General features: G+C 46.6%; 1 pseudogene; it reads right to left on the bottom strand.

The window, feature by feature from the left end:
- Positions 1-8,149: 8,149 nt before the first annotated feature.
- The window catches only part of LOC144770006 (uncharacterized), a 129,272-nt pseudogene continuing 113,284 nt past the window's right edge, over positions 8,150-24,137 (bottom strand).

Here is a 24,137-nt window from a genome sequence, read left to right as displayed (position 1 = left end):
CTGCCATCACCTCACCAGCACCACCTCTGCATCACTCTGTACCAAATCTGCATCACTCGGTAACATCTGAGCAACACCTCACCAGCCAGCACCACCTCAGGATCACTCTGCACCACCTTTGCCTCACTCGGTGCCACCTGAGAACCACCTCACCAGCACCACTTCGGGATCACTCTGCACCACCTCTGCATCCCTCGGTACCACCTGAGCACCACCTCAGGATCACTCTGCACCACCTCTGCATCCCTCTGGACCACCTGAACACCACCTCAGGATCACTCTGCACCACCTCAGGGTCACTCTGCACCACCTCTGCATCACTCTGTACCACATCTGCATCACTCTGTAACACCTGAGCAACACCTCACCAGCCAGCACCACCTCAGGATCACTGTGCACCACCTTTGCCTCACTCGGTTCCACCTGAGAACAACCTCAGCAGCACCACCTCGGGATCACTCTGCACCACCTCTGCATCCCTCGGTACCACCTGAGCACCACCTCAGGATCACTCTTCACCACCTCATGGTCACTCTGCACCACCTCTGCGACACTCTGTACCACCTGAGCACCACCTCATGATCACTCTGCACCACCTCTGCATCACTCGGTACCACCTGAGCACCACCTCACCAGCACTACCTCAGGATCACTCTGCACCATCTCTGCATCACTCTGTACCACCTGAGCATCACCTCACCAGCACCACCTCAGGATCACTCTGCACCACCTCTGCATCAATCGGTACCACCTGAGCACAAACTCAGGATCACTCTGCGTCACTCGGTACCACCTAAGCACAAAGTCAGGATCACTCTGTGTCACTCGGTACCACCTGAGCACCACCTCAGAATCACTCTGCATCACCTCACCAGCACCACCTCTGCATCACTCTGCCATCACCTCACCAGCACCACCTCTGCATCACTCTGTACCAAATCTGCATCACTCGGTAACATCTGAGCAACACCTCACCAGCCAGCACCACCTCAGGATAACTCTGCACAACCTTTGCCTCACTCGGTGCCACCTGAGAACCACCTCACCAGCACCACCTCGGGATCACTCTGCACCACCCCTGCATCCCTCGGTACCACCTGAGCACCACCTCAGGATCACTCTGCACCACCTCTGCATCCCTCTGGACCACCTGAACACCACCTCAGGATCACTCTGCACCACCTCAGGGTCACTCTGCACCACCTCTGCATCACTCTGTACCACATCTGCATCACTCGGTAACACCTGAGCAACACCTCACCAGCCAGCACCACCTCAGGATCACTGTGCACCACCTTTGCCTCACTCGGTTCCACCTGAGAACCACCTCACCAACACCACCTCGGGATCACTCTGCACCACCTCTGCATCCCTCGGTACCACCTGAGCACCACCTCAGGATCACTCTGCACCACCTCTGCATCCCTCTGGACCACCTTAACACAACCTCAGGATCACTCTTGACCACCTCATAGTCACTCTGCACCACCTCTGCAACACTCTGTACCACCTGAGCACCACCTCAGGATCACTCTGCACCACCTCTGCATCACTCGGTACCACCTGAGCACCACCTCACCAGCACCACCTCAGGATCACTCTGCACCATCTCTGCATCACTCTGTACCACCTGAGCACCACCTCACCAGCACCACCTCAGGATCACTCTGCACCACCTTTGCATCAATCGGTACAACCTGAGCACCACCTCAGGATCACTCTGCACCACCTCTGCATCACTCGGTACCACCTGAGCACAAACTCAGGATCACTCTGCGTCACTCGGTACCACCTGAGCACAAACTCAGGATCACTCTGCGTCACTCGGTACCACCTGAGCACCACCTCAGAATCACTGTGCATCACCTCACCAGCACCACCTCTGCATCACTCTGCCATCACCTCACCAGCACCACCTCGGGATCACTCTGCACCACCTCTGCATCCCTCGGTACCACCTGAGCACCACCTCAGGATCACTCTGCACCACCTCTGCATCCCTCTGGACCACCTGAACACCACCTCAGGATCACTCTGCACCACCTCAGGATCACTCTGTACCACCTCTTCAACTCTCGATACTACCTGAGCACCACCTCACCAGCACCACCTCAGGATCACTCTGCACCACCTCTGCATCACTCTGCACCACCTGAGCATCACCTCAGGATCACTCTGCATCACCTCTGCATCACTCAGTACCACCTGATCATGACGTCACCAGCATCAAGTCGGGATCATTCGGCATCTCTCTGTACCTCCTGAGCACGACCTCACCAGCATCACCTCAGGATCACTCTTCACCACCTCATGGTCACTCTGCACCACCTCTGCGATACTCTGTACCACCTGAGCACCACCACAGGATCACTCTGCACCACCTCTGCATCTCTCGGTACCACCTGAGCACTACCTCACCATCACCACCTCAGGATCACTCTGCACCACCTCTGCATTACTCTGCAGCACCTGAGCACCACCTCACCAGCACCACCTTAGGATCACTCTGCACCACCTCCGCATCGATCGGTACCACCTGAGCACCACCTCACCAGCACCACCTCGGGATCACTCTGCACCATCTCTGCATCACTCGGTTCCACCTGAGCACCACCTCACCAGCACCACCTCAGGATCACTCTGCACTACCTCTGCATCACTCTGCAGCACCTGAGCACCACCTCACCAGCACCACCTTAGGATCACTCTGCACCACCTCTGCATCGATTGGTACCACCTGAGCACCACCTCACCAACACCACCTCAGGATCACTCTGCACCACCTCTGCATCGATTGGTACCACCTGAGCACCACCTCACCAGCACCACCTTAGGATCACTCTGCACCACCTCTGCATCGATTGGTACCACCTGAGCACCACCTCACCAGCACCACCTCAGGATCACTCTGCACCATCTCTGCATCACTCGGCACCACCTGAGCACCACCTCACCAGCACCACCTCAGGATCACTCTGCACCATCTCTGCATCACTCGGTACCACCTGAGCACCACCTCAGGATCACTCTGCACCACCTCAGGATCACTCAGTACCACCTGAGCACCACCTCACCAGCAACAGCTCAGGATCCATCATTTCCCAAACTCCACCCTCCTGTTTGTCTCCCCCCACCGATAGAAAAAAAAGTTATTACAAACAGGCAGAAAAAAGTTGCGCGCATTTCAAGGATGAAAAAAAGTAGGACCTCTCCAAGTATGTCTTGCTCTCTAAAAATAACACTTGAGATCTATTGTCGGGGACGATTGTTTCAGGGAAAAGACACTTCTAAGAAACATGGGGTTTAGAGTTCTCTTACTCAACCAGTTCTGCCAGAATTTAAAATAAGGTACATATAGCTACTTTGAACAATAATCAGCGCTAACATTGCACTTCGCTGGCTAATCCACCACACAGCATGTACTCCTAGAGCTTGGCACTCAATCACGTAACCAGAGCCATTGCCTTCACCAGGAGCTTAGGACCTGTCTGTATGTTGAATTCTGTACGACACACGTGATGCCGAAAATACTTCACTTCAATGGGGCCGATTCACAGAACTAACTTAAGACAAAATACTAACTTGAGTCTGTCTTAAATCTGTCTTAAGTCTGTCTTAAGTTTGTCTTAAGTCTGTCTTAAGTCTGTTTTAAGTTTGTCTTAAGTCTGTCTTAAGTTTGTCTTAAGTCTGTCTTAAGTCTGTCTTAAGTTTGTCTTAAGTCTGTCCTAAGTCTGTCTTAAGACTGTCTTAAGTTTGTCTTAAGTCTGTCGTAAGTCTGTCTTAAGACTTAAGTCTGTCTTAAGTCTGTCTTAAATTTGTCTTAAGTCTGTCTTAAGTCTGTCTTAAGTTTGTCTTAAGTCTGTCCTAAGTCTGTCTGAAGACTGTCTTAAGTTTGTCCTAAGTCTGTCTGAAGACTGTCTTAAGTCTGTCTTAAGTTTGCTTAAGTCTGTCCTAAGTCTGTCTTAAGTTTGCTTAAGTCTGTCCTAAGTCTGTCTTAAGACTTAAGTCTGTCTTAAGTTTGTCTTAAGTCTGACTTTAGTCTGTCTTAAGTTTGTCTTAAGTCTGTCTTAAGTCTGTCTTAAGTCTGTCTTAAGTTTGTCTTAAGTCTGTCTTAAGTCTGTCTTAAGTTTGTCTTAAGTAAAACTTAAGACAAAATCCTAACTTTACTACTACTAAATGCCTTCTGTGAATACCAAAAGTAGTAAGTTTAGGATTTCGTCTTTAGTTAGCTCTGTGAATCGGGCCCCTAGATCACATCCAGCAGTTCACATTCTTAAAAAGAGTAGTTTCCCTTTGTGAAGCCAACACCTTTGGTTATGCTCTTTTTATTTGTTGGGAGTCCATGTGCAAAAGCTGATTTGCACCGTGCATAACAGAGCAACTGGTAGTATGCAGGGAATAAACACAGAGCTGCTTATACCTGTTTTCTGAATGTGGGTGAACAGGGTTTGGACCGCTGAGCTGGAGGAGGGAACTCCATCACTTGACAGCTATGACATGTGCTTTCGCCTTAGGTTATGGTTTTAGATCGAGGCCCACAAAGCAGCACTCGGTGAGGTGAATGAATATCACGTCCTGTCTTACGCCACCTGAATTTGGGAGTGTGTTGGTAAGTTGTCCAGTGGGTGTTGAGCATAGCCAATACAATGAAAGCAGCAGGTAAGGGGTGACAAGGTTATGCCTGAAAGTCCAGTGATCAGACACTCTGCCGCGTTCTGCATCAATTGCATTAATTGTAAACTTTGTCAGGATCCCCCATGTAGCTGTAACACAGCGCTATCAAGGTGAGGCACAGCAACACAGCGCTATGAAGGTGAGGCACAGCAACACAGCGCTATGAAGGTGATGTGCAGCAACACATCACATCCTCCTGAGCAGGGACACGCTTTGCAGTAAAAGGCCGCCCCTCTCCTGAGGGCTTTAGCTGTAGAAGGCATAGACTATCTACTTTTCCTGGGAGCCCATTGGAATCAACGTGGGCTTCCAGATTGGCACCTACCTCAACAGATGTGAACATACGTTGGCGCAAGAACCTTCCCGATAGAAAAGTTCGACCAGAAGCTGAATGTGGATGTTAAATAAACAAGCATTGGCATAGCCAAATAGGTCCTGCCTTTGGGACTTTATAAGTATTTAATTATGCAGCACAATATCCTTGGAGCAACAACATCAACTGTTGCATGGCTAAACACTTATAAAGTCCCAAAGGCGAGGCCTATTGGCTATGCCAATGCTTGTTATGTTTTGCATCGTATTCTAATGGCTGTAATAATTAAAGTTGTGATTGATTCGTCCATCATTCTGTCCCCATGTGGGTCTGTCCTGGTCTGCACCTGGGGGGCCAGCAGGGGGCGCAGCTCAGTGTGAAGAACTTTACTTTATTCACCTGTGACCGGAAGGAGAGGCCAGCAGACGTCACTGAGTCACGGACATGAGGCCACCAATGAGGAGGCTGGAGCTGGACACGTGTCACAGAGGTCACAAACCTATCAGCAACAGAATACAGCGCTATGAAGGCGAGGCACAGCAACACAGCGCCATGAAGGTGAGGCACAGCAACACAGCGCTAAGAAAAGAGGGACTGCAACACAGTGCTAAGAAGGTGAGGTGCAGAAAAACAGCAATATGAAGGGGAGGCACAGCAACACAGCGCTAAGAAGGTGAGGCGCAGCAACACAGCGCTATGAAGGTGAGGCGCTGCAACACAGCGCTATGAAGGTGAGGCACAGCAACACAGCACTAAGAAGGTGAGGCACAGCAAAACAGCGATATGAAGGGGAGGCGCAGCAACACAGCGCTAAGAAGGTGAGGCACAGCAACACAGCACTCAGAAGGTGAGGCGCAGCAACACAGTGCTATGAAGGAGGTGAGGCGCAGGAACACAGCACTATGAAGGAGGTGAGGCACAGCAACACAGCACTATGAAGGAGGTGAGGCGCAGCAACACAGCGCTATCTAAAGGGGACATCACATTTATTTGTGTTCTGGCCTCTGCTGGGTTTCCCACAGCCCCACCCCCCATTCACCCCCATGTCATCACTTCACAGCTGCTCGCAGAAAAGAAAGGGTTAAGTTTACAAGCCCCAGATCACGTGATGCAGCCGGGCTGCGCCTCAACCCATCCAGCATGACCCCGCCCCGAAGCAAACCCACTCGGCCGATCACCCCTCCTCCATTTATTTATTTTTTTTATTTATAAAGTTTCATGTAGCGCGGACTAGATCCCGAAGGGTATCAGAGCGCTTTACAATTATAGGGAAAGGTAACGATCAGATCATGAATCAAACATGGGTTGTAAAATAACCATGAGATCAAATAGTTCACACATAACAATGCAATTATAAGTCCAGAGTGGGAAGGAGGGGGCTATATGATGTAGCGTGGTGATATAAGGGTAGTAAGTGAATAAACATATACAGGAATAATAGTCAATTCTCTGGTAAAATCTAAACATGAATAATACGGGGCTTCTACGAAGCATTGAATCAAGTGGAGAACAACTAATAGAACATTTTACAGACCTGGGAGAGCGCGGGATGGCAAGACGATGTCACATCACGATTAAAGGGGAGGAAACACAATAATCATGAACAGGAATAAAATCACTACCGAATAATAATCATATACAGGAATCAATCAGACGATACAATGTCCGATGCATTTCGGGCGGAAGATAAAGTACAAGAAAGGTATATATAATGTCCCTCCTATTAAGGTAAGAACGTCTTCATGAGGAGTTTTTTGCTTCCAATTTGACAGCGGCCTTGGAAGAGATCCTCAGAATGTCGGGTGGAAGAGAGTTCCAGATTTTAGGAGCAGATCCAGAGAAAGCTCGGTGGCAAGTTCTTTTTTTGCGGACGATCCGTGGTTTCCGGAGGAGGGGATTGGCGCTCCTTGCGGCTCTACCTCCTCCAGATAGTTCTGGTTCTCGTCTGAGGTCGGTGGGTTTGAAGTGGAGGCTTTGTGTGGACGTCGGCGATCTTCAGATGAATTCTAGCTTCGTACGGAGCCAATTTAGAGATTTTAAAACCGGAGAGATGTGTGTATTCCGCTTGGTGCTCCATGCCAAACACCCCCCTCCATGCCAAGAACAGCTCGGGGTCCCCCTGATGCTGAAGTAAGGGGGTGCAGCCTGGTATGGGGGTGCAGCCTGGTATGGGGGGGCTGGGGCTGGAGCTTCCACCTGGAGAATGCACGACGACACAGAGTATCAATGCATAATTCAGCTTCATGGACTGACGCCCACGGGACATCTCCCTCCTGCCTCTCTCAGGGACATCTCCCGCTCCTCCTTCCCTCGGAGACATCTCCCGCTCCCCCTCCCTCAGAGACATCTCCCGCTCCCCCTCCCTCAGAGACATCTCCCGCTCCCCCCTCCCTCAGAGAAATCTCCCGCTCCCCCCTCCCTCGAGGACATCTCCCGCTCCACCTCCCTCAGAGACATCTCCTGCTCCCCCCTCCCTCAGAGACATCTCCCTCCCCCCCTCCCTCGAGGACATCTCCCGCTCCTCCTTCCCTCGGAGACATCTCCCGCTCCCCCTCCCTCAGAGACATCTCCTGCTCCCCCCTCACTCAGAGACATCTCCCGCATCCCCCTCCCTTGAGGACATCTCTTGCTCCCCCCTCCCTCGGTGACATCTCCTGCTCCCCCCCAAGGTGGAGTCTATCAGTGGATGAAAGGAGGTATATCAGTGGATGAAAGGAGGTCTATCAGGGGACGAAAGGAGGTCGATCAGTGGATGAAAGGAGGTCTATCAGGGGATGACAGGAGGTCTATCAGGGGATGAAAGGAGGTCTATCAGTGGATGAAAGGAGGTCTATCAGGGGACGAAAGGAGGTCGATCAGTGGATGAAAGGAGGTCTATCAGGGGATGACAGGAGGTCTATCAGGGGATGAAAGGAGGTCTATCAGTGGATGAAAGGAGGTCTATCAGTGGATGAAAGGAGGTCTATCAGGGGATGAAAGGAGGTCTATCAGTGGATGAAATGAGGTCTATCAGTGGATGAAAGGAGGTGTGAAGCCCCCTGGGGGGTGAGGGGTGTTAATAGATACAGGAAATCAGAGTGGGGTATGAAAGGGGCTTGGGGGCTCCTGTTTGCCCCTCTCTGCCCTGTTATTTACCTGGTGGGGGCCGGGGCGGGGGCTCTGTTACACCAGGTGGAGGCCTGCCCCTGCCCTGGCCCAGAATAAGGGGTGCACCCCCCCAGTAAAGGTGCCATTCCAGGTGCAGAGATGCTCCCAGGTGTCTGCGTTGTAAATGGACAGCCGCCCCCCTCATAGTCCAGGTAGAGCCCCAGCTTCAGAGGCGGACGGGGGGGCACGAGGGGGGGAGAGAAGGCGAGAGCCTCGTACTGACCATCATCAATCCGCCTCACATCCACGGTCACGCCCCCATGGCACTCCAGTGTCTTCCTTCCCAGGCCCCTCTCTGTGACCTCCAGTTGCCCCCACCCCCCCTCCTCCTGCACCTCCCAGTAATGCCTCCCGAGGTGAACCCCTTCCGCCCCCGCACAGCGGGCCTGTCAGTGAATCTCTTGGGATTGTCCGGCCGGGGCTGTGGTCTGTCTGTCCGTGTCCACCCGTTCTCAGACAGGATCAGGTCTTCATGAGTCGTGTCTGGATCCAGCGCTGCAGAGAGAGGAGAGAGAGTTAATGACACACTGTGTGACCTCAGACAAGTCAGTGTCCGACCCGGAGACCCCAGCGCTACAGAGAGAGGAGAGAGAGTTAATGGCACACTGTGTGACCTCAGACAAGTCGCTGTCCCACCCGGAGACCCCAGCACTGCAGAGAGAGGAGAGAGTTAATGACACACTGTGTGACCTCAGACAAGTCACTGTCCCACCCACAGACCCCAGCACTGCAGAGAGAGGAGAGAGAGTTAATGACACACTGTGTGACCTCAGACAAGTCAGTGTCCGACCCGGAGACCCCAGCGCTACAGAGAGAGGAGAGAGAGTTAATGACACACTGTGTGACCTCAGACAAGTCACTGTCCCACAGAGACCCCAGCACTGTAGAGAGAGGAGAGAGTTAATGACACACTGTGTGACCTCAGACAAGTCACTGTCCCACCCAGAGACCCCAGCACTGCAGAGAGGAGAGAGAGTTAATGACACACTGTGTGACCTCAGACAAGTCCCTGTCCCACAGAGACCCCAGCACTGTAGAGAGAGGAGAGAGTTAATGACACACTGTGTGACCTCAGACAAGTCGCTGTCCCACCCGGAGACCCCAGCACTGCAGAGAGAGGAGAGAGAGTTAATGACTAAGCATTTGCGGATTTTGCGGATCCACGATCCGCGGATTTGCGGATTTACGGATTTACGGATTTACGGATCGTGGATCCGCAAAATCCGCGGATTTTGCGGATTTGCGGATCTGCGGATTTCCAGCGACCATGTGTGTGTTACTAATACTATGCAATCGCCCCGAGGGGCGCAGGGGTCCCTTGGGTGAGCTGTCCATCATAGTGGGTCAATGGCGGGAAGACGGTGCACACCGCGAGTGTGTGGGCGGGGCTTCCATGCGAGTGCACATGCCTCTTGTGTGTATAAAAGGTCTGAGACCGATCAGAGCAGTAGATGAAGAGACAGAAGCTCCTGGTCACAGGAACAGCAAAGGGATTGCGCTCATGAAAGTCAAGGATACAAAGGCCTCTATCCAGCATCACAGCTGATTTTCGACTGTAGATTTGGGAAGAAAGCACACCAAAGGGCATGGTGTAACTATTTTACGATGGCGCCGGCAAGCTGCCAGCGCCATCCTAAAACAGTTACTAAATTAGCTTCAACAGGAAGCTCTAATGGATAAAATAAAGCAGGTGCACCTGCTTTATTTTATCTATTAGAGCTTCCTGTTGAAGCTAACTTAGTAACTATTTTAGGATGGCGCTGGCAGCTTGCCGGCGCCATCGTAAAATAGTTACAACAGGCCAGGCTTCAACTTTTGCCCCCGGATCCGCCGCTCGCGGATTTGCGAATTCTCTGTAAATTCGCGGGAGTTCACGGATCGCGAATTTACCGAAAATTCGCAAAATCCGCGAGTGGAACGGATTTTGCGCTCACCCCTATTAATGACACACTGTGTGACTTCAGACAAGTCACTGTCCCACCCAGAGACCCCAGCACTGCAGAGAGAGGAGAGAGAGTTAATGACACACTATGTGAACTCAGACAAGTCACTGTCCCACCCAGAGACCCCAGCACTTCAGAGAGAGGAGAGAGAGTGAATGACACGCTGTGTGACCTCAGACAAGTCACTGTCCCACCCAGAGACCCCAGCACTGCAGAGAGAGGAGAGAGAGTTAATGACACACTGTGTGACCTCAGACAAGTCACTGTCCCACCCAGAGTCCCCAGCACTTCAGAGAGAGGAGAGAGAGTGAATGACACACTGTGTGACCTCAGACAAGTCACTGTCCCACCCAGAGACCCCAGCACTGCAGAGAGAGGAGAGAGAGTTAATGACACACTGTGTGACCTCAGACAAGTCACTGTCCCACCCAGAGACCCCAGCACTGCAGAGAGAGGAGAGAGAGTTAATGACACACTGTGTGACCTCAGACAAGTTACCGTCCCACCCAGAGACCCCAGCACTGCAGAGAGGAGAGAGAGTTAATGACACACTGTGTGACCTCAGACAAGTCACTGTCCCACAGAGACCCCAGCACTGTAGAGAGAGGAGAGAGTTAATGACACACTGTGTGACCTCAGACAAGTCGCTGTCCCACCCGGAGACCCCAGCACTGCAGAGAGAGGAGAGAGTTAATGACACACTGTGTGACCTCAGACAAGTCACTGTCCCACCCAGAGACCCCAGCACTGCAGAGAGAGGAGAGAATTAATGACACACTGTGTGACCTCAGACAAGTCACTGTCCCACCCAGAGACCCCAGCACTGCAGAGAGAGGAGAGAGAGTTAATGACACACTGTGTAACCTCAGACAAGTCACTGTCCCACCCAGAGACCCCAGCACTGCAGAGAGAGGAGAGAGAGTTAATGACACACTGTGTGACCTCAGACAAGTTACCGTCCCACCCAGAGACCCCAGCACTGCAGAGAGGAGAGAGAGTTAATGACACACTGTGTGACCTCAGACAAGTCACTGTCCCACAGAGACCCCAGCACTGTAGAGAGAGGAGAGAGTTAATGACACACTGTGTGACCTCAGACAAGTCGCTGTCCCACCCGGAGACCCCAGCACTGCAGAGAGAGGAGAGAGTTAATGACACACTGTGTGACCTCAGACAAGTCACTGTCCCACCCAGAGACCCCAGCACTGCAGAGAGAGGAGAGAATTAATGACACACTATGTGAACTCAGACAAGTCACTGCCCCACCCAGAGACCCCAGCACTGCAGAGAGAGGAGATGCTCCCTCCACCCCTGGTGCTGATGCTCCTTCCATCACAGGTGCTGATGCTCCCTGCACCTGAGGTGCTAATACTCCCTTAACCTGAGGTGCTGATGCTCCCTCCATCACAGGTGCTGATGCTCCCTTCACCTGAGGTGCTGATGCTCCCTCCATCCCAGGTGCTGATGCTCCCTCCATCCCAGGTGCTGATGCTCCCTCCACCCCAGGTGCTGATGCTCCCTCCATCCCATGTGCTGATGCTCCCTCCACCCCAGGTGCTGATGCTCCCTCCACCCCCAGGTGCTGATGCTCACTCAACCCCTGGTGCTGATGCTCCCTCCACTCCAGGTGCTGATGCTCCCTCCACCCCTGGTGCTGATGCTCCTCCATCCCATGTGCTGATGCTCCCTGCACCTGAGGTGCTGATACTCCCTTCACCTGAGGTGCTGATGCTCCCTCCACCCCTGGTGCTGATGCTCCCTCCACCCCTGGTGCTGATGCTCCCTCCACCTAAGGTGCTGATGCTCCCTCCATCCCAGGTGCTGATTCTCCCTACATCCCAGGGACTGATGCTCTCTCCATCCCATGTGCTGACGCTCCCTCCACCCCTGGTGCTGATGCTCCCTCCATCCCATGTGCTGATGCTCCCTCCACCCCTTGTGCTGACGCTCCCTCCACCTAAGGTGCTGATGCTCCCTCCATCCCAGGTGCTGATTCTCCCTACATCCCAGGTGCTGATGCTCCCTCCACCCCTGGTGCTGATGCTCCCTCCATCACATGTGTTGATGCTCCCTCCACCCCTGGTGCTGATACTCCCTCCACCCCTGGTGCTGATGCTCCCTGTTTTTTTGTTAGTATATGTGTGAAAAGTGTATATTTATTTTATAATTTATTTTAAGTAATGAATTTTATGGTATTTAATTTTTGCGGAATTTAATTCTGTGGCGGGTTGTGGGTTTATAGGGGAATAGGGTGGGAAGTAATTTAATTATAATTGATTAAATATTTTAATTTATTTATTGGTATTTATCTTGAATTAATTGGTAATTAATTTTTAATTGGTAATTAATCAAATTTTAATTGGGAATTAATTGTTATTAATTGATCAATTGATAATTATGTTAATTTTATTAATTTATGTTCTGTAGCGGGTTGTGGGTTTATAGGGGATTAGGGTGGGAAGTAATTTAATTATAATTGATTACATTTTTTTATGTATTTATTGGTATTTATCTTGAATTAATTGTTAATTAATTTTTAATTGGTAATTAATTAAATTATAATTTGTAATTAATTTTTATTCATTGATTAATTGATAATTATGATATTTTTATTAGCTTATTTACTGTAGCGGGTTGTGGGTTTATAGGGGAATAGGGTGTGAAGTAATTGAATTGTTATTAATTACATTTTTAAATGTATTTATTGGTATTATTGGAACGGACTTGTTAGAGAAAGGTGGGCAAGGCGGATGCGCCGAGAGCTACGTTTTTTTAAAAAGTAAGAAAGATTGTAATTATACTAAAGAAGGATCGTAATCATTGTAAATCATTGAAAAGAAAGATCGTAATTATTTTAAACCATCACTGCACAGACAGAAGCACATTTTTAAACCTTGAGCACTAAGCCGACACTTGCTGCTTTTTACTTTCTGCCTTTCCCCGGTCCACCGCGGGAGAATCCCGTTTGCTGTGGAGGGAACTGGGCTACTTCCGGTTTCGAGGGAGGTGGGCGTTTGAGCGGCCCCTGCCTCCTTGATAAAAACGGATGTTATACAAGACGTGCAGCGGACGTGCGCAGCGGGCGCACCGCCGGCGGCAAGTTCATCTGCGCCCGTCTGCGCCAGACAGGGCCCAGGGCCCTGGCAATATGAAAGTTTGGAAGGTCAGAGGAGGATAGCATACTCAAGGGATGACCTAATGAGACTGAATAAGCCTATCTTGCAGAACTGTAAAAAGATAGTGAATATTGAGGGGAAGGTTCTAAAATGCCAACACTGCAACTTCAACCCCACTTACAAGAATCATCCTTACAATCCGATCAGAAAATGGTCACTAATGCTACTAAATTGCCGGTCTATGTCGAAACATAAATATGAAATCCATGACATCTTAAAAGAAGGAAATCCAGATACACTATTCCTTACAGAAACCTGGCTAAATGACAGTTCAGACTCTGACATCATAGATACACTCCCGGAGGGTTATGAGATCCAAAGGCAAGATCGAGAACTTACAGGAGGGGGAATCGCTATAATTCATAAAGCCTCCCTGAAGTGCAGTGTAACAGAAGCAAAGATAAAGAACTGGGAATCACTTTTATTCAAACTCATTGCTGCCGATGATGTGACAATAGCAGGCTTTTTAATATACCGCCCACCAGGTCCAGCTACACAGTTTATAGAACGCCTAGGTGAACAGATGATGCAGCCAGCCCTACGCTATGAAAAGTTTCTTATACTTGGCGATCTAAGCTTACATTTTGATAAGAAAGAAAACAAGGAAGTTCAAGCATTATGTAGTGATCTCAGGGCAATGAATCTACTTCAACAGGTGAAGAGCACAACTCACCAAGGGGGCCACAGCCTTGATCCCATTTGTACCAACCAAGAGGACTTAAAAATAGAGACACCTCGGCCGATACCTTGGACAGACCACTATCTAATCCCTTTTTCAATAGCTGTGCCTAGAGTAAGGGCAGAGGGATCCAGTATAAAAACAACACATAGAGAATGGTCAAGTTTTAACCACCTTTGCACAAGCACTGGGGAAAAACAAACCAGTTTTAGGAAAAGATATAAACATGGCCAATGATCAGTTTGAGGAATGGATAACAGATGCTATCGATAAGATAGCACCATGGACACTAAGAATCCTAAGAGACAGAAGCTATCTGCACCATGGTATAATGAGACCCTTGCTAAAGCAAAGAAAGAGTGCAAGAAGCTAGAGCGAAAGTGGCGTGAAAACGTCTGTAACATGGCCAAAGTCTGCTATAAAAAAGAGCTAAAAAAGTATCATGCACTAATTAAGGAAACGAGGTGCGAATTCTATACAGTAAAGATAGAAAGCGCGAGAAGCTCCTCAAAAGAAATGTTTTCTATACTAAAATCTCTGAAAACCATAAGAAGGAAGAAACGTCCTCAGTGGAAAATTGCAATAAAATTGTAGAATACTTTGAAGGAAAAGTAGCCAAAATATTCAGAAGTTTCCCAAGTGAAGCGTGAGAAGGGAATAATGTAGGACCCAGGAAGGATTTTTTAGGAGAAAGACTCAAGGAATTTAAAATGGTTGAACTGAACAAACTTAAAGTAATTGTTAAAGAAATTAAATCAGGATCTCCGTTCGATCCAGCTCACCCAGACAAATTACTGATGGGAGCAGACCTTATTATTCTATTCATCTCGGATTTAATCACCACCTCCTTTAAGAATGGGGAAGTCCCTAACAAATGGAAACAAGCAATAGTACGTCCACTGAAAAAGAAACCATCTATAGACCCAGCAGTTCTAGAAAACCTAAGACCTGTATCGCTGCTGCCGTATATCGAAAAGATTGCGGAGAACTAGTAAATAAACAGTTAACAGCCCATATACAAGAAAATGGCCTATTACACCAATCTCAATCTGGCTTCAGAGCTGCCCACTCCACAGAGTCAGCTTTGCTATTGGCTACAGACACAATGAGACAATGGGTGGACATGGGGCAGACAGCTGCAATAATCCTACTGGAATTAAGTGTGGCTTTCGATACCGTCTCACACAAGCTGCTTTTGCACAGACTAGAAGAGTGCAGTGTAGAAGAACGTGCTTTACGATGGCTGACCTCCTTTCTATCGTCACGAAGTTTCCAAGTACTACAACAATCGCAAACATCAAAAAGTGTGGCACTATCCCAGGGAGTCCCACAGGGGTCAATCCTGAGCCCCACGCTTTTCAACCTACACGTGGCACCTTTGGCAGAACTGGTGGAAAAGCATCAGGTAAACATTGTATCATTTGCTGATGATACACAGCTGATTGTAACACTTTCCAGAAACAACAATCAGAAAGCGCTCAACTTCTCGAGATGCTTGGAGGATGTGGCTAAATGGATGTTAAATCATTGCCTGAAGCTGAATGGAACAAAAACAGAGGTGATGATAGTGGTGGAAAACCCCCAACATATGGTCCTCTTCGTGGTGGCCTGAAGCACTGGGTCCCGTACCCACACCAAAAACAGAGGTTAAAAATGTGGGTGTCTGGCTAGACTAACTAAACTAAACTAACTAATAACTTGATGTTATTGATTATGAATAATGAAGACTTGATATTCCGCACTAGCACTTTTCTAAGAGTTATTACCCATGTTCGTAAAACAATGGAGAACCCCTAGTAAATCTGAGAACTATATTTGTAATTGTTCTTATACTGTTTTTTGCAATAATGTTATTTTATTTGGGATTGTTTGTCTGTATTGCTTTTATGAATTTGCAAAAAATTCGAATAAAGTTTTGAAATCGAAATCGACACTAAACTGTCCTTTGATGCCTAGATACGAAAGGTTGTAAATGTTTGTTAAATGTTTTTTGTACTTGTATAGCGCACAGCTACCCGCAGTGGGTTTCCCGGCGCTTGTACGAATACCGCAAGGGAACCCTTCCTGGCTTTCCCTGTGAAGTGTCCACTCCTGGGCACCCCCATGGTGCAGACCAGGCATCCCTCGCGTTGTGGGGACTAAGCAAGCTATTGCCCAGAGTTGCAGCGCTGGACCCATGATCAGAACAGGCACTGAGGCGAGAATATCCAGTCGGGGGAATTAATGAGCCCGAGACCCGCCGAGGTGGGAATTGAACCCTGGTCCCTGGCCAGAGCTCTGCATCGAGGTCTGACTGCTCTAACCATTGAGCCACACTTCTCCACGGTAGTGGGCAAATGCTTCGGTACACTAAAAACGTTGAGGAAAATACTGGACCTACATCCATCCAGCACTAGGAAAACCATTGTACATGCCCTGGTAACCTCCCAAAAAGATTATGGGAATGTATTATACCTGGGAGCGACAAAAAAGGGGCTAGCCAGGCTTCAGGTAGTACAGAATGCGGCAGCTTGGTTGGTACTGAGCCTCCCCAAAAGAGCATCTGCAAAAAAAGCTTTGAAGGACTTACAGCGGTAGAAAAAAGAGTACAATTTAAGACACTGTGCTACTGCCATAAAATCCTTGCGAAAAAAGGACCACAATACCTGCACCCTCTAATAGTTATGTTATGTTATGTTATTCGGAATTTGTCAAGCGCACGGTCACCCAGAGGTTTCATGGCGCCATGAAGTACACTACATTCCCGTCCGCAAGCTGCGATTTGAAGGAAAGGCGCTGGTAAAAATCCCCAGAATACGGACCACTAGAATAGGGTCAAGGTCCTTTAGATACATGGTGGCAAAATTATGGAATAAGCTACCTGAAACCCTAAGAGTGGAACAATGTGAAACCACATTCAGGAAAAAGCTGAAAACTGTGCTCTTCTACTCTGTACTGTGATACAATCAGTGACAGGCTTACCACCCCCTGTTATTCCTGGTAGGTGCCGTACCAAGCTTCTAGGAATTAGTCCACTTAGCGCGGGGACACGTGGGTGGCGTAACCATGCGCTTTAGAAATGAATAAATAAATAAATAAATACATTTATTTTTTATTATTTGTTAATTATTTTTCATTTGCTAATTAATTAATTGTCAATTGGTAATTAATTTGTATTAATAGGTAATGATTATTAATAAATAATTTTTATTTTTATTTTTATTTGGTTAATTACTATATTATATTAAATTTGTAATTTTTTTAATTAATTTTTAATTGTTATTAATATATATTTTTTTAATATATGAAGTATTTACTTTCCCTAATGTTGCACTCACTGGAGTGGGAATAGTAATTTTTACCCCTACTCTATCCTACGCTTTCTCTACTGTTGCACTCTCTGGAGTGGGAATAGTAATTTTTTCCCCTACGCTATCCAACGCTTTCCCTACTATTGCACTCTCTGGAGTTGGAATAGTAATTTTTACCCCTACGCTATCCAACGCTTTCCCTACGGCTGCACTCACTGGAGCGGGAATAGTAATTTTTACCCTCCCACTATCCAACGCCTTCCCTACTGTTGCACTCTCTGGAGTGGGAATATTATTTTTTACCCCTACGCTATCCAACGCTTTCCCTACGGCTGCACTCACTGGAGCGGGAATAGTAATTTATACCCTCCCCCTATCCAACGCCTTCCCTACTGTTGCACTCTCTGGAGTGGGAATAGTAATTTTGACCCCTATGCTATTCAACGCTTTCCCTACTGTTGCACTCTTTGGAGTGTGAATACTAATTTTCACCCCTACACTATCCAACGCTTTCCCTACTGTTGCACTCTCTGGAGTGGGAATAGTAATTTTGACCGCTACGCTATCCAACTCTTTCCCTACTGTCTTCTCTGTAGTGGGAATAGTCATTTTTACCCCTACGCTATCCAACGATTTCCCTACTGTTGCACTCTCTGGAGAGGGAATAGTAATTTGTACCCCTACGCTATCCAGCGTTTTCCCTACTGTTGCACTCACTGGAGTGGGAATAGTAATTTTTACCCTCCGACTATCCAATGCTTTCCCTAGTGTTGCACTCTCTGGAGTGGGAATAGTAATTTTTACCCTGCGACTATCCAATGCTTTCCCTAGTGTTGCACTCTCTGGAGTGGGAATAGTAATTTTGACCCTTACGCTATCCAACGTTTTCCCTACTGTTGCACTCTCTGGGGTGAGAATAGTATTTTTTACCCCTATGCTATCCAACGCTTTCCCTACTGTTGCACTCACTGGAGTTGGAATAGTAATTTTTACCGCTATGCTATCCAACGCTTTCCCTACTGTTGCACTCTCTGGAGTGGGAATTGTAATTTTTACCCCTACGCTATCCAACGCTTTCCCTTTTGTAGCACTCTCTGGAGTGGGAATAGTATTTTTTACCCCTACGCTATCCAACGCTTTCCCTACTGTTGCACTCACGGGAGTGAGAATAGTAACTTTTTACCCTCCCGCTATCCAACGCTTTCCCTACTGTTGCACTCTCTGGAGTTGGAATAGTAATTTTTACCCCTATGCTATCCAACGCTTTCCCTACTGTTGCATTCTTTGGAGTGGGAATAGTAATTTTGACCCCTACGCTATCCAACGCTTTCCCTACTGTTGCCCTCTCTGGAGTGGGAATAGTAGTTTTTACCCCTCCGCTATCCAACGCTTTCTCTACTGTTGCACTCACTGGAGTGGTAATTGTAAATTTTACCCTTTCCACTATCCTACGGTAGCAATATTTTATATTTTTCATTAATATTACGTTCATATATATATATATATATGTATATATATATTCACTGAAAAAACCATAGGTTATAGACCATATATAGTTAGGAAATAGCATTTAGAAAACCTTATTTTACTCACACAAAACCATTGAAATTCCATATATAGTTAGTTGCACTAACTATATATCGCGCACCTGCAATCCACTGCTGATGATGTCACATATTACATCATTCATGACATGGTCAGTGACATCACTGATGACATCACTGATGACATCTCAAATGACATCACTGATGACATCACTGATGACATCTCATTTGACATTACTGATCACATCACTGATGACATCATTCATGTGATGATACAATGAACCTCTTCAGACTCTAATATAACCTTAGATACACTCAGTGTAAACAGACACTCACAGACTGTCACTCATCCATGGAGTTACTCACACACCTAGTCAGTCTTGCAAAGAATCAATCACACCTCGATTTCCTCAACTATATAGTTATACACACCTTACTTATTGGAACATATAATAACACATATTTACTCTGTTATACAATCCCTGATACAAGTTCACAATAATCCATACAGCCACTCACACATTCACTGGCTCTTATGCACAGTTATTTATATATGTCAACTATCACATGTACTGTGTTTTACATATGTACTTACTTTGACATGTAGCACTGAGATATCCATTCACTCACCAATACACTCATGCACACAGTCAACCGCCCATACAGATGTTTCCACATGCACTTTTGAACCCATACATCTAGTGAATCAACTGCTCACACATCTATGCACAGAGTCATACACCTCCCAGACACCCACACACACACTCAGTCTCCCATACAAATACTTGGGCAACTAATCAATAACCCATATAGTTAGTCATATAGCTAATGATCAACACATGCATCAGATTACAAAACAACAGACACAATGATGCACAATTTAAAACAGTTTAGTCACTAACCCATGCACTCAGTGAGACACATTTAATCACTCACTTATACAGTCAGTCATGCACCTACTAAATCCTTCATCCAGACACTTATACATCCACTCATTCTTCAATATGTAAGACATATTTTAACTTTACAGAAGCATACAGTCACTGGATGTTGTCATCAGTGATGTCATCAGTGATGTCATTTGAGATGTCATCAGTGATGTCATCAGTGATGTCACTGACCATGTCATGAATGATGTAATATGTGACATCATCAGCAGTGGATTGCAGGTGCGCGATATATAGTTAGTGCAACTAACTATATATGGAATTTCAATGGTTTTGTGTGAGTAAAATAAGGTTTTCTAAATGCTATTTCCTAACTATATATGGTCTATAACCTATGGTTTTTTCAGTGAATTTTCAAGGTTTTGTAAATGCTAATTCCTAACTATATATGGTCTATAACCTATGGTTTTTTCTGTGAATTTCATTGGTTTTTTAACAGCTAATATCTGTAGCTGTAAAATGTATTCTTCTTTAAATCCAAAAATATATTTTATATGTTTATGAATAATTTTTTTTTAAAATATTTTTTTTTCTTCGTTCCCGCTTCGCGAATCGGGAAGCTTCCCGTTAGCTGACCTTGATGCCGCGAAATAGACCGCGAGCCGGTAAACGTTTCTTTACCGCAAGTGCCGCGTTAGAAAACAACATCGTGACGCCTCCCGTCCGCATGACGTTCCACGTTGCCGCTTGATACGTCATATGACGTGCTACGTTAGCAAACTGGTACGCGAAGCGAGTGCCAAAGCGCAGGTTTCTGGAAGCAAACCGGGAGGCCCTGCAAAGCGCTTAACGTAAACACAGCAAGTCATGTGACTTGGTAATAACACTTTTCATTGGTTCATTTCACTTTTGGTTTCCTAATGATGTAAGACTAGGTCATATAATCTAAAATGAACACTTTTGATTGGTTGAGAACTCTTGTTTTTCCCAAATGATGAAAATCCCTCCTTCTTTCCTCACTCTGACTTTCATCATTGTGAGAGAAAGACCCTTTGTGATCACTGAGCAATGGCTTCTTTAGTAGCTTCAGCTGGTGCTTCCCCACCACCTCCACCACATCCAAGGAAGAGTGGACCACCTGCTCAAGTTGTAATTCAACAAGAAGAAGAAGAAGAGGAACAGGAGGACGAGCACGAAGAGAGGCAGTTTTTGCCTGAGCAGCCCAAGACGTCTCACCGGAAAGAAAACTTCATTTGGCAATTTTTTAAAATTCCCAAAGGTCAGAAAAAAGTAAATGCAAGATACGTAACTTGCCTTATATGTCAAGATAGACTGTCCAGAGGGACCGACAAAAAATACAGTTTCGGAAACTACACAATGCATCGCCATATGACTAGGTGGCATCCTAACAACTACAGTGCTGCACAGTTTCGGAACGACCTAGATAATCTCCCTATTATGGCCAGAAGATCTGTTGTACCGGAAGTAACGGGACCAGAGGGCAGGGAGATGGTGCCAAATATACAAATGAGATTTGGTGAAGTAAAACACACCTGCGTATTTTGCGATGGATTCATTTCCTACGGAGAAAGAAGCATCACTCTGATCAACAGAGCTATTGACTATCATATGCAAGTTTGTCCGAAACGCCCAAAATAATAAATACTTCTTTTTTTTGTTTTGTTGCTCCTGTTGAGCCCTTTACAATGAATCGTTTTCATTGCCCCCTCCAAGAAAAACCCAAAAAAATATAAAACTGTTCCGAAAAATTCAAAAACAGTAAAAAAATGTTCAGAAAAATAAAAAAAAAAGTTCTTTTCAGAACTACCTCCCCGTTATTAAAAAATTGGTACAATATTTGGAACTGTGCCAACCTCTATTTCTCTTAGTTCGCTTCCTAGTTCGCTCGCTGGTACGCGAACTGGAAGCGAACCAAAAACAGTAAGTATAAGGGAAGGAAACACACACTTATGTTAAAAGAAAGACAGCTATAGGGGAGTAAACTAGAGATACTATTACCCATAATCCACTACTGATGATGTCACATATTACATCATTCATGACATGCTCAGTGACATCATCAGCAGAGGATTGCGGGTTTTTTGGCAACATGCCTTATCCACGGTTTAATAACGCTGCCTTTTGCTTTATATAAGTTTTCAAATTGTATGAAATATATACCAATAGGTCTTTATGAACCTTTAGGTAGTGCTTTTGTTCATGAGGTCTGGTCGCTTCCATACACATACAGATGTTTCAAAGATGATCAAGAAGTTTATCTGAATGGAGAGGAATGCACTGAGACGCCAGATCATTCACTAATGTGTAGGCACATACAGTTACACGATTCATGCAACAAACACCGACCAAATATGGCTTGCGTGTTGCAAGGCACGCCAGTTCCTGCTATCATCCCCACGTTCAAGTTGTTGGAAAATGGTAGTTATTTGATGCTCAATAATGAAGATTGTTCTGAGTTAATTAAAAAGTATTCCTTTTATCGTAACAGTAAGTGAACGGGTTATTTGCTGCAGAAATGTTCTATTTCCTCCCACACATGAACATAGGGAGTTTTCAATCTGGCCACAAATACCAACCTTGGGACACGTTTCAACGGCATGACAAGAATAAGAGCTCTTTTGTCTCAGAGAGAGGTGGCCTTGAGTTCGGCCCGTGAAACTTTCGTACTTCACATAGCGAACACCCGTACACAGGTTTGCCTTTCAATTTCAGCAACATGTTTCCGACTATCTTTAACGCATCCTCCACAAAATCCCTGGCACACTTTTTTAAAGTTGTTACCAGTGGTCTCGTGACTTCATTTGAGAAAATCTTTGGAGTCATCCCTGCTCCCTTTCATTCCATTTTCTCCACTCTGGTTCGTGGATTGCATTTTTACTTGCATTACCAGCGGACGCTCTTGTGCTTTTTTACATTTTTAAATATGGATGTCCCTCCTATGCAACCTCCGACCCTGCAGCTGCTGACACTGTTCCGCAATCGCATGCTAGAATATTATGGCACAATGCCGTTGGCGATATTAAGCACGGCATATGGATTATCTTTTCGGTTCTCCTACTTCACCTGTGTCCAGCCTGTATTTCACTGCCTGACCTGTGATTTCGATTGGGCCATTGATTTGTGTCTCTGCGGACCGGTTTCTCCTGACGTCGACTTTAATCAGCTGATGACTCCTATCATTACTCACGAGTTGATTTGTCCTGGCGAAAGGATTATGGCTGTGGCATTGATGCATGGACTACTTGGTCCCTGGAATTTACTGGCGGCAGCACAGTCTTTCTTGGAACACAGCTTTCTTGAAAACCCACCGAGCTGTCCTCTGATGGTGATAGAGGATCCGGTGCTGGGAGAGCACGTATGTTCTTTTCCGCTTTTAAATTGGATGGCTGAACTGTTTTCGGATGAAGACGGTGACTTCCTATTGGAGGCTGTTGCAGCTTATTTTGCATACACAGTTATGTCATAGACCTTTTTCATGTTTGATATGCTGAGTACTAGCATTTCATTGACAATTCATTGACTTATTTGTCAAGTTTTTATTATTTACCTTGCCTATTGGCTTAAGACTCGATAAAGTACTTGGCTGTTTTATTTTTCTTTAGCATTGAATTTTCCTAGTTTTTAATGCTTTACCTTGCGGACCGTCCACATATAAACTTGCAATCTGCTCTCATGAGATGGCACTTCTATTATCTTATTCAGTTCGTTTCCGGATCATGAGGAGGTGTCATCTAGGTCCTGGATATCTTTACACCGTGTTAAGTTAGCATGGGCTCATTACCGGTTTAAACGCCATTTTTCCTTTTTTGCAACTTCTGCACACGACACTTAGTTGTTGCTTTAGCTTTCCACCTAGTAGTTCATCGTGGTTTACATGAGAATAATATGTTATTGGTCTACTATCTGCTTTACTTGTTAAACTATATCTGTACAGCGAGTGCTAAAGTTTCAAGAACAACACGATACAGAATTGTTATGAGGTCTGATCTCCACGACTTCATACTCATAACATAAGTGCAACTTCTGCCAATTCTGGGCATGAGGCGGGTTTTATATTGCTTTGCCGAACACACATACACAACAGTTGATGCGGTTCACATGAAGAGAGAGCTGGTGTATGCTGATGTGATTCCTTCAAATCTAAGACACTAAAGTATGGACACGCCCTAAACCAACACAAAGAGACCTTCTTAGCAAATAATATAATATGTGTATTAGGGAGGGTGAGATATAAGCAGCCGCGGGCCGTGGAGGGAGTTACGATGGGGCAGGGAGGCGGGGAGGGGGAGAAGCAGGGTGGAGCCCTCTCTACCTTGCCCCTCCCCCTCCCCGCCTCCCTGCCCCACCGTAACTCCCTCCACGGCCCGCGGCTGCTTATAAGTGTTGCTAACTCTTATTCATTTACAGCATGTTAACATACTATCACCATTCACTTTTTATGTACTAGTAACTATGCTGGTAAT

The sequence above is a fragment of the Lissotriton helveticus genome, chromosome 7 (assembly GCF_964261635.1).
Source record: "Lissotriton helveticus chromosome 7, aLisHel1.1, whole genome shotgun sequence".
Classification (NCBI taxonomy): Eukaryota; Metazoa; Chordata; class Amphibia; order Caudata; family Salamandridae; genus Lissotriton; species Lissotriton helveticus.
Note: the sequence above shows the minus strand (reverse complement) of the source record. Positions and strands in the feature narration are given on the sequence as shown.